This window comes from Rhinopithecus roxellana, chromosome 2, assembly GCF_007565055.1.
Source record: "Rhinopithecus roxellana isolate Shanxi Qingling chromosome 2, ASM756505v1, whole genome shotgun sequence".
NCBI classification, from domain to species: domain Eukaryota; kingdom Metazoa; phylum Chordata; class Mammalia; order Primates; family Cercopithecidae; genus Rhinopithecus; species Rhinopithecus roxellana.
In genome coordinates this window covers 77,492,957-77,503,452 of record NC_044550.1, presented here as the reverse complement: position 1 = coordinate 77,503,452, position 10,496 = coordinate 77,492,957, and positions in this window count along the sequence as shown.

Below are 10,496 nucleotides of genomic sequence, written 5' to 3'. Positions count from 1 at the left end.
ATGAAATTGAGACCTTCCCCAGCCACCCTCATAAAGGTTTGGACCTCAGCCCCTCATTGGTATTACACCTACTCACCTGCCTTAACCACAACCAGTGCCTACCTGGGGATACCTCCCCTATTGCCCTGAAACTGAACCGTCAACTCAGTAAATAAAACTCTGGGAAAAATATTAAATAAATAAATAAAGTGTACACCATGAGAGACTGAGATAAGCTTCAAGACATCCATGTCATTCCAACCCCATAGTATAAAGATAGGTACATAGAACGATGGAAAAGAATAGAGAGCCCAGAAATAAACCTGAATACTTATAGCCAACTCTTCAACAAAGCATACAAAAACATAAAGCAGAAAAAGGACCCCTATTCAACAAATGTGCTGGGATCATTGGCAAGCCACTTGTAGAATAATGAAGTTGAATCCTCATCTCTCATCTTACACAAAACTCAACTCAAGAAGTATCAAAGACTTAAATCCAAGACATGAAACTATAAAAATTCTAGAAGATAGTGTCAGAAAAACTCTTCTAGACATCAGCTTATGCAAAGAATTCATGACCAAGAACCCAAAAGCAAATTCAACAAAAACAAAAATAAATAAATGGGACCTAATTAAACTAAAAAGCTTCTGCACAGCAAAAGAAATAATCAGCAGAGTAAATAGAAAATTCACAGAGTGGAAGAAAATATTCACAAACAATGCATTCGACAAAGACTAAAACCCAGAATCTATAAAGAACTCAAACAAATCAGCAAAAAAAACAAATAATTCCATCAAAAAGTGGAAAAAGGACATAGACAATTCTCAAAAGAAGATATACAAGTGGCCAAAAACATATGAAAAAATGCTTGACATCACTAACTATCAGAGAAATGCAAATTAAAATCACAATGAGATACCACCTTACTCCTACAAGAATGACCATAACTTAAAAATCAAAAAATAATAGATGCTGGTGTAAATATGCACATGCATATTTACAGCAGCACAATTTGTAATTGCAAAAATATGGAACCAACCTAAATGTCCATCAATCAATGAGTGGATAAATAAAATGTGGTATATATACACTATAAAATACTACTCAGCCATAAAAAGAAATGAAATAATGGCAAATGCAGCAACTTCAGTGGATTTGGAGACCATTATTCTAAGTAGAGTAACTAAAAAATGGAAAATCAAATATCATGTGTTCTCATTTATAAGTAGGAACTAAACTACAAGGATGCAAAGACATAAGAATGATATAATGGACCTTGGAGACTCAAGGAGAAGGGTGGGGGAGGATGAGGCATAAAAGACTAAACATTGGCACAATGTACACTGTTCGGGTGACAAGTGCCCCCAAATCTCAGAAATCACCACTTAAGAACTTCTCCATTTAATAAAATATCACTTATTCCCCAACAACTATTAAAATAACACAATTTTAATATAAATAAATAAACTATGAATCAGAAGCCCTGGAATATAAATAAATAAACTATGAATCAGAGCCCTGAAAGGGAAATGAATCAAGTTTCTGTCTATCTAAGATGGGGAGCAGGTGCACCACCCTTACCCCCTCTCAGAGGCTCCAGGCACTTCACCAGGAGCTCCTCCCAGTCACCCTCATCGGGGCTGGTGCCTGCACTTGCCACTGGGGTATTCATGGGCAAATCAGGGCCTCTATCTCTGCCTGGCTGTGTTTCCCCACTCCCACAGAACAGGAAGCTCAGAGCATCAGGCACTCCACTGTCTAACCCTTCACCTGAAACAACAGAGAGCACCTCACAGTAAACAAAGAACAGGTACACACCTACCTGCTTGTGCTGCAGCTGGCTTTTAGCCACAAGCACCATCTACTGGCCTGTAGGTTGAACCACACAGCCCAATATAAAATCTGCCAACAGAAGGGCTATAGAAACAAAGCCAAAAGACTCTACCCAATCCACTCCTCTCCAAATGAGAAGGAACCAGTATAAGAATTCTGGCATCATGAAAAACCTGAATGTTGCAGTACCACTTAAATATCACTAGCTCTCCAGCAATGGCCCCTAACCAAAATGAAAACTCAGAAGTGACAGATAAAGAGTTCAAAGTGTGGATTGCAAGGAAGCTCAACAAGATCCAAGATGAGACTGAAAATCAACACAAAGAAATTTCAAAAGCAATGCAGGAAATGAAAGAACAGATAAACATCTTAAAAAGAAATTGATCAGAGCTACTGGAATCAAAAAACTCATTTAAAGAAGTTCAAAATGTAATGGAAAGCGTTAATAATAGGCTACACGAAACAGAAGAAAGAACTTCAGAGTGTAAAGACTGGTCTTTCAAACTAACCCAAAAATGGACAAAATGAAGAAAAAAGAACATTAAAAAATTAACCAGATCTCCAAGAAAGGTGGGAGTAGGTAAAGCAAAAAACCCGCGAATTATTGGCATTCCTACGAGAGAAGGAGAAAAAGTAACCCAGAAAATATATTTGAGGAAATAATTCAAGAAAATTTCCCTAATCTTGTTAGAGATGTAGACATCCAGATACAAGAAATCCAGAGGACACCTGCCAGATAATATACAAAATGAGCATCACCAAGGCACATAGACAGAGACTGTCTAAGGTCAACCCTAAAGAAAAAATCTTTAAGGCAGCTAGAGCAAAAGGTCAGATCACGTGCAATGGGAACCTCATCAGGCTAAAAGAGGATTTCTCAGAAGAAACCTTACAAGCCAGAAGAGATTGGAGGCCTTATTTTCAGCATTCTCAAAGAAAAGAAATTCCAGTCAAGAATTTCATATTCCACCAAACTCAGCTTAATAAGCGAAGGAGAAATACAATCCTTTCCAGACAAGTTAACTCTAAGGGAATTTTTTAACACTAAACTAGCCTTATGAGAGGTCCTTAAGAAAGTTCTAAACATGGTAATGAAAGAATAATATCTGCTACCACAAAAACACACATAAGTATATAACCACAGAACCTATGAAGCAGCTACACAATCGAGTCTACAAAACAACCAGCTAACAACACGATGACAGGATTAAAACTACACTTATTGGCTGGGTACAGTGGCTCATGACCATAATTCCAGCACTTTGTGAGGCTGAGGTGGGTGGATCATTTGAGGTCAGGAGTTTGAGACCAGCCTGGCCAACATGGTGAAACCCCGTCTCTACTAAAAATACAAAAATTAGCCACGTATGGTGATGGGCGCCTATAATTCCAACTACTTGGGGGGACTGAGGCAAGAGAATTGCTTGAGCCTGGGAGGTACAGGTTGTAGTGAGCCGAGATCACGCCACTACACTCCAGCCTGGGTGACAGAGTGAGACTCCGTCTCAAGAAACAAACAAATAAACAAACAAAAAACTCTCACTTATCAATATTACCCTTAAATGTAAATAGTCTTAACACCCCACTTAAAAGGCACAGAGTGGCAAGTTAGATAAACAAGGCTCATGTGTCTTCAAGAAATCATGTAATAACACCCAGGGCTCAAAGTAAAGGGTTGAAGAAAGATCTATCACACACACACACACACACACACACACACACACAAAACCACAAACAAAAAAGAGCAGAGGGTGCCATTCTTATATTGATAAAACAGACTTTAAACAAACAATGATCAAAAAGGACAACAGAGGGCATTAAATACTGATAAAGAGTCCAATTCTACAAGAAGACATACAAACCATCCTAAACATATAGGCACCCAACATTGGAGCACCCAGATTCATAAAACAAGTACTTTTAGACTTATGGAAAGGCACAGCCACACTACAATAGTGGGGGACTTCAACACACCACTGACAGTGTTAGACAGATCATTGAGGCAGAAAACTACAGAAATTCTGGACTTAATTTTGACATTTGAACAACAGGACTTAATAGACATCTACAGAATGCACCACTCATCAATCACAGAATATACATTCTTCTCATCTGCACACAGAACATACTCTAAGATCAACCACACGATCAGCCATAAAGCAAGTCTCAATAGATTCAAAAAAGCTGAAACTATACCAATCATACTTTCAGATCACAGTGGAATAATAATACTAATCAATACCAAGAAGGTCTCTCAAAACTACACAGTTACATGGAAATTAAATGGCTTACTCATGAATGACTTTTGGGTAAACAATGAAATTAAGGCAGAAATCAAAAAATGCTTTCAAATAAATGGAAACAGAAGCATAACATACCAACATCTCTAAGACACAGCAAAAGCAGTGTTAGAAGGAAAATTTGTAGCTATAAAGGCCTGCATCAAGGAGTTAGAAAGATCTCAAATTAACAATGTAACATTGAACCTAGAGGAACTGAAATAATAAGAAGTAACCCCAAAGCTAGTAGAAGAAAATAAATAACTAAAATCAGAGCAGAACTGAGTACAGCTGAGACCCCAAAATCTATACAAAGGATCAACAAAACTAAAAGCTTGTTATTTGAAAGGATAAACAAGATCAATAGACCACTAGCTAGATAATCAAATAAAAAGGAAGATCCAAATATGCACAATCAGAAATGTCAAAGGTGTCATTATGACTGATCCCACAGAAATACAAGATACTCAGAGACTCTTATGACCACCTTTCTGCACACAAATTAGAAAATTTAGGGGAAGTGGATAAATTCCTGGAAACACACAACCTCCCAAAGCTGAATCAGGAAAAAATCAAAACCCTGAACATATCAACACTGAGTTCTGAAATTGAATCAAATAAAAAACCCAGCAACTAAAAAGAGCCTTGGACCAGATGAATTCACAGCTGAATTCTACCAGACCTACAAAGAAGAGCTGGGACTAATCCTACTAATACTATACCAAATACTTGAGAAGAGACTCCTCCTCAACTCATTATACAAAGCCACCACGACTCTGATACTAAAATATGCCAAAGACACAGCTAAAAAAGAAAAACACAGGCCAATATCTCTGCTGAACACAGATGCAAAAATCCTCAACCAAATCCAGAAACACATCAAAACATTAATTCACCATAATCAAGTGGGCTTTATTCCTAGGATGTGGGGTTAGTTCAACACATATGCAAATCAATAACTGTGTTTCACCACATAAACAGAATTAAAAACAAAAACCATATGATCATCTCAATAGATGCAGAAAATCTTTTGATAACATCTGACATCCATTCATGATAAAAACCCTCAACAAACTAGGCTTCCAGAGAACTTACCTCAAACTAATGAGCCATCTATGACAAACACAGCCAACATTATACTGAATAAGCAAAAACTGGAAGCATTCTCCTTGAGAACTGGAACAAGACGAGGATACCCACTATCTCTACTTCTACTTAACATGGTACTGGAAGTCCTAGCCAGAGCAATCAGGCAGGAGAAAGAAAGAAGAGGCATCCAAATAGGAAAAGAAGAAGCCAATTTTCTCCCTGCTAATGGTATGATTGTATACATATGAAACCCTAAAGATACTGACAAAAGTGTCCTAAAATTGATAAATGACTTCAGTAAAGTTTTAGGATACAAAATCAATGCACAAAAATCACTTGTATACATCAATGACATTCAAGTTGAGAACCAAATCAAAATGCAATCCCATTTACAGTAGATACACACACAAACACACAAAATACCTAGGAATACAGATAACTAAGGAGGTGTACAGATAACCAAGGCATATGTACCCTCTGAACCTAAAAGTTGGAAATAAAAAAAATTTTCATTAAAATAAAAGCTTGACCTAATTGGCCTATGTAGAACCTCACCTCCATCACCTGGTGAAATATTAAACACCTTTCTCCTAAGATCAGGACATAGACATGGATGACCTCTATCGCCACTTCTCTTTAATATTATTAGGTTGGTGCAAAAGTAATTGCGGCTCTGGACTGTGAATTTTAAATCTTTATAACTAGGCTGAAACACATCTTTATTAATCAGAATAGAAACTATTACAAACAACACATTTTTGCCAGCGAGAAATTTGGTTATTCCTGTAGCATAAAAAGTCTGTGCTTCAGGATTCGGCAAACTCTTGGAAAGCATTTCCTGCATCATGCTGGTTGTGGAAGCATTTTCCCTGCAAAAAGTTGTTGAGATGCTTGAAGAAGTGGTAGTCCGTTGGTGAGAAATCAGGTGAATAAGGCAGATCTGGCAAAACTTCATAGCCCAATTCGTTCAACTTTTGAAGTGTTGGTTGTGTGATGTGTGGTCAGACTTTGTCCTGGGGAAGAATTGGGCCCTTTCTGTTGACCAATGCTGGTTGCAATTGTTGCAGTTTTCAGTGCATCTCACTGAGGCACCCACTTGCCGAGCTTTTTAACCTTTCCAATTTGCTTCAAATGCTGAACCACCATAGAATGGTCAACATTGCATTCTTTGGCAACTTCTGGTGTACTTGTAAGAGGATCAGCTTCAATGATTGCTCTCAATTGGTTATTGTCAACTTTCGATGGCTGGCCGCTATGCTCCCTATCTTCAAGTCTCTCATCTCCTTTGCAAAACTTCTTGAGCCACCACTGTACTGTACGTTCGTTAGCAGTTCCAAATGCATTGTTGATGTTGCGAGTTGTCTCTGCTGTTTTATGACCATTTTGAGCTCAAATAAGAAAATCACTTGAATTTGCTTTTTGTATAGCATCATTTCCATAGTTTAAAATAAACATAAAATAAACAGCAAGTAATAAGTCATTCGCAAAGCAACATAAAGTGAGAAATGCACATTAAAATGACATATAACATAACCCCATTTATTTAAGAATTATTCCAATATCAAATGGCAAATTTCAACAATGCAAAAACTGCAATTATGTTTGCACAAACTTACTAAAGGTCCTAGCAGGAGCAAGAATTCAAGAGAAACCAATAACATTGTAAGGATTAAAAAAGAAGAAGGAGAAACAAAACCGTCACTCTTTGTAGATGATATGATGGTGTAGCCAAATAATCCAAAAACTATTGAAATTAACAAGTGGATTCAGATGGTGGCTGAATATAGTCAATACACAAAAATGTATTTTAGTTATTTACACCAGAAACTAACTAACTAGCAAAGAAACTTTGAAAGCCATACCATCTACAGCAGCATCCACAAACATCATAAATCTCAAAATAAATTTAACAAAATATGTGTTAAGACAATCCCAGACAAGTTGGGAGGATTGCTTGAACCCAGCAGTTCAAGACTAGCCTGGGAAACATGGCGTCTCTACAAAAAATGCAAAATTAGCTGGGGTTGGTGGTGCACACCTGTAGTCCCAGCTACTTTGTAGACTGGGAGGATCACCTGAGCCTAGCAGGTAGAGGTTGCAGTGAGCTGTGATCACCACCTCTGCACTGCAACCTGGGCAACAGAGTGAGACCTTGTCTCAGAAAAACCCCGAAAAACCAAAACCTCTACACTGATAATTACAAAATGTCTTTGAAGGTAAAGAAAACTTAAACAAATGGGAGAATACATGTAAGGAACATGGCTGTGCTTTAGTCAAGGAATAGGCTGACACGGACACCTGGGCCAGAGTTACTCAGAGAGTTTAGAGCACAGGCGTGTAACTCCACTTGTTATCACAGCCATGTAGCTATAACATGGGAAGGCCATCTCTCGACCCTATACCACTATTGTCTGTAAGAGGTATAATTGCCCTGCCAACACTGTACACGCACTGGTGCCAAGAGAAAGAGAAAGCCAAAGCTGTTGGTCTTTGCCGATGCACATAGGGAAGTCAGAACACAGCTCTGCTCACTCATGCCCAAAGAGAGAAAGAGTTAAGCTGCTGACCCTGAAGGCAAGGGAGAGCTGGCCACGCACACAGCTGTGTGTGGGAGCTGCTGGACTAAGCAGCTGAGACAGGGCAGACAGTGTGAGAAAGCTGTTGATGAGAGCTACTGCTGAATAAACTCATCTTTCACCTGCCCACAGCCTCTTGAGTGTTCTTTCTGCTCATCCACCCACTCTCTTCGGACCTCAACATGACATTTGGCATATTCGTGAACCTAACAATATATTCTAACATTCATGGATTGGAAGGCTTGATATTATAAAGATGTCCATTTTCTCCAAATGAATCTATAGACAAAACTCCAGTCAAATTTCTGGGTTTTGTTTTGTTTTGTTTTAGTGGAAATAAACCTGGTTCTAAAATTAATAGGGCAATAGCCTAGAATAGCCGAGGCAGTGTTAAAGAGCAGAGTTCTAGAACTACTGAGTACTAAACCTTATATTAAAGCTGTAATGATTAAGACAATGTGGAATTGGCACAGGGGAAACAAACAGACCAATAGAATAGATTGAAGAGCTCAGAAACAGACCTATACATAAAACATTTGATTTAGTACAAAGGTTGCAATGAAGAGCACTGGAGAAAGTGCAGCTTTCCCAACAAATGGTGATGGTCAATCCATATGAAAACAGACTTTTCCTCATTCTCTCAAGGTCAATATTGGTTGTGCTTATTTAGCAAGTTCAAGTAGAAATCCCAAAAGGATTTTTTTAAACTTTGCCATAGTTGCCACACCATTTGGAGCCTATCAGGGCCTCTCACGTACCATCCTCCCTGATGAGATTCAGAAACAGCTGGACAGCCCTTGACCTCGAGGAGACAGACTTCTAGAGCTAGCACTCATGAAGGTCAGGCAGTTCCACTGGCAAGAGTCCTCATCCAGTAAGGTCAGGTGTCCCAAGAGGCAGTAGGATCACTGCTAGGAAGCCTCTGAGAAAGCCTTTTGTAGGTTTCCAGGAAGATAAGAAGAGTAAGGGGCCAATAATCCCCTAAATCATGTTAGTATTTGAGTTTTCCTGGGCTTTAGTTTGTCCCGATGTTTCACTACTAGAGTTTTCACTGATCATTCATATCGATCTTGTCTACCTCTTTGTTCATTTCCCTTCATAGTTCTAGCAGAAAGCTTTGTATTTGATAATAGCCCTTACTTCCTGTCTATAGTAATAATAATACCTTCCATTTAGTGTGTATACAATGTGCATCAAGAATATTATGTTCAATATATTATTTCTTATTCTGGTAACAATCCTCCTAGGCTAGTATTTATTATTTCCATTTGGCAAAGGGGGAAAAGTAAGGAACTTGCCCAATTTCATCTAGCAAGCAGGCAGTAAAGCCAAGGTTCAAGGTTCAAATTAAAACCTTTTTGACTCCAAAGGCCAAGACTTTCCACTGTAACATACCGCCTCCCATGTCATTGATATGCCAGAGCTGAGACCCTAGGGATTTCCCTGTCCTGGGGTGAAGGTGGTACTTGCTGGCTGCAGAACCCTTCACTGCATACTTCTGAGCTCAGCGGGGCAGTCCTCACCCATAGGAGGAGGGACCCTTGCAGGTGGGTGAGCTGACACGCTAGAAAGGCAAAGGTCCCAGGGTATGCAGCAACACACACAGGATATCTGTTTGGTTACTTTATTCTCTTAACTAGTTTCTTTGGATCAGGTCTACACTTCTGATCGCCTCCTGAATTTACAGGCACCTACTCAAAACTTTATGAACAGCTGTTTGAAACAAACCCCTTGGCAACAGAGACATCGTTCTCTGTTTCTCCACCTAGTACCTTGCTGGTCACCCCTGTTCAAGTCTCTTTTGCTGATTACTCATCATCATCTTGATTTCCAGTGTTGAAGTGCCCAGGTCTAGGTCCTTGGTCCTCTTTTTTTCTCCATTTGCGCTCACTAGATGATCTCATTCAGTCCCATGCATTAAATACCATCTGTATGTTGTTGACTTTCCCCTGATCCCAGAATCACACACCCACTTGCTTGATTGAAATTATGACTTGGACATCTAATAGACATAGTAAATCTAATGTTCCAAAGTTGAATTCTTTATTTCACCCACTCCGTTAAACCTGCTCCTCTCATGCTACCTCCATTCTTCCCTTTGTTCAGGCCAAATTACCTTGGAATCATTCTTGACTGTTCTTTCTCCTACCTCCATTTCAAATATGTCAGAGAATCCTATCAGGCCTGATCTATTCTAACCACCTCCACTGCTACTCCCCTAGTCCCAACCACCATCACATCTTACTTGTATTTGGCAAATACCTCCTAATTGGTCTATCTGCTAGGATCGTATCCCCCTACAGTTATTCTTTTTATTTTTTATTATATATGTATACATATATATGTACACACACACACACACACATATATATATATATATATATATACACACATTTTTTTTAGACAGAATCTTGCTCTGTTGCCCAGGCTGGAGTGCAGTGGCACAATCTTGGCTCACTGCAACTTGCGTCTTCTGGGTTCAAAAGATTCTCCTGCCTCAGCCTCCTGAGGAGCTGGGATTATAGGCACCTGCCACCATGCCTGGCTAATTTTTGTATTTTTCATAGAGCGGGGTTTCACCATGTTGGCCAGGCAGGTCTCGAACTCCTGACCTCAAGTGATCTGCCCGCATCAGCCTCCCATAATGCTAGGATTACAGGTGTGAGCCACTGAACCCAGCTTACAGTTATTCTTTTTAAAAATGTAAGCCAGATCATATACTTCTCTGCCCAAATGT